The following is a 1468-nucleotide window of genomic DNA, read 5'->3' on the forward strand; positions in this document are numbered from 1 at the left end:
TTTCCTTTTCATTGCCAGTCCTGGGCAGTGTCTCTGAGACTCTGTTCCCAAGGCTAGGACTCTACCACTTGTGCCACAGCACTACTTCCAGCTTTTTCTGAATAGTTTATTGCAGATGAGAGTCTTGTGGAATTTTTTGCCTGGATTGGCTTCAAACTGTAATCCTCAGATCTCAGACTCCTGAGTATTTAGGATTATAGGCATGAGACACTGGCACTTGTCTCTTTTGTTTTTGAATTTTGTGCCAGTATTGGGGCTTGAACTCAGAGCCTCATTCTCTCCCTTGGCTTTTTTGCTCAAAGCTGACTCTTACCATTTTACCACCTGGACCATGGCTTCTGAAGAGATTTTGCTTGTAAATTGGAGATAAGGCTCTCACAAACTTTCCTACACAGACTGGCTTTGAACTGCAATTCTCAGATCAATTGTAGCCTCCTGAGTAGTTGGATTACAGGTGTGAGCCACCAGCATCCAGTTTTAGAATTTTGTAAGTATCAATGTTTTCTAGTCATGGGTGCTAGAAAACACCTGCAATCCAAGCTACTCAGGAGGGTGAGATCTGTGGATGTGATTTAAAGCCAGCCTGGGTAGGGAAGTCTGTGAGACTCTTACCACCAATTAACCACCAGACAACCAAAAGTGGCACTGTGGCTCAAAGTGAGAGAGTGCTATCATTGAGCCAAAGAGTTCAGGAAAAGCACCCAAGCTGATTTCAAGCCTCATGACCACCACCAACAACAACACAACAAAAATGTCTAGCTGAAGATTTTGCTCCATGGTAGACACTGATAAATGATGAATCAAATAAATGATGAATCATATAATAGAGCTGACAGGTGGGTGTATATAGATGGCAGTTTTTATGTTGCTTTATTGGCCTCTCTCTATGGGAAAAGGTTGATGAAGAGATGACCAGTGCAGTTTTCAGCACAGGGCTTCTTGTGGGCAAGGAGGAGGAGGCCTGACTTCGGCCTTCCCAAACAATGACCCTTACTAAGCCTTTATTATGGCTTCCACTTCCTTCTCACTGTCTCCACCTACCTGCTCTGCCTTTAAAACCCATGCCTATGAAAAACTCCTTTTTTTGCTAAAGCCATTTAGACTTGAGTTTCTGTTGCTTGCCACCAATTCAGACCAAGTTACAGATAAACCTACTTTGAAAAGTGTCAGGAGAAGACTCCTATCCAACAGATTCCTAACTAAAAATCTAAGTGTCACTTTCACTGAATTAGTGACTCTAACTACAAAGAATAGAGACTTGGTGATGGAATAATTTCGAGGCAATTTAAAACAACAACAACAAAAACAACTATATCATCTATCTATCTATCTATCTATCTATCTATCTATCTATCTATCTATCTATCTATCTACACATATATATGCTCAGAAGTCATCAGTTGCAGCCAGGCACTGGTGGCTCATGCTGTAATCGTAGCTGCTCAGAAGACTGAGATCTGAGGATCAT

The sequence above is a fragment of the Dipodomys merriami genome, unplaced genomic scaffold, assembly GCF_024711535.1.
Source record: "Dipodomys merriami isolate MVZ:Mamm:240054 unplaced genomic scaffold, mDipMer1.0.p SCAF_936, whole genome shotgun sequence".
NCBI lineage: Eukaryota > Metazoa > Chordata > Mammalia > Rodentia > Heteromyidae > Dipodomys > Dipodomys merriami.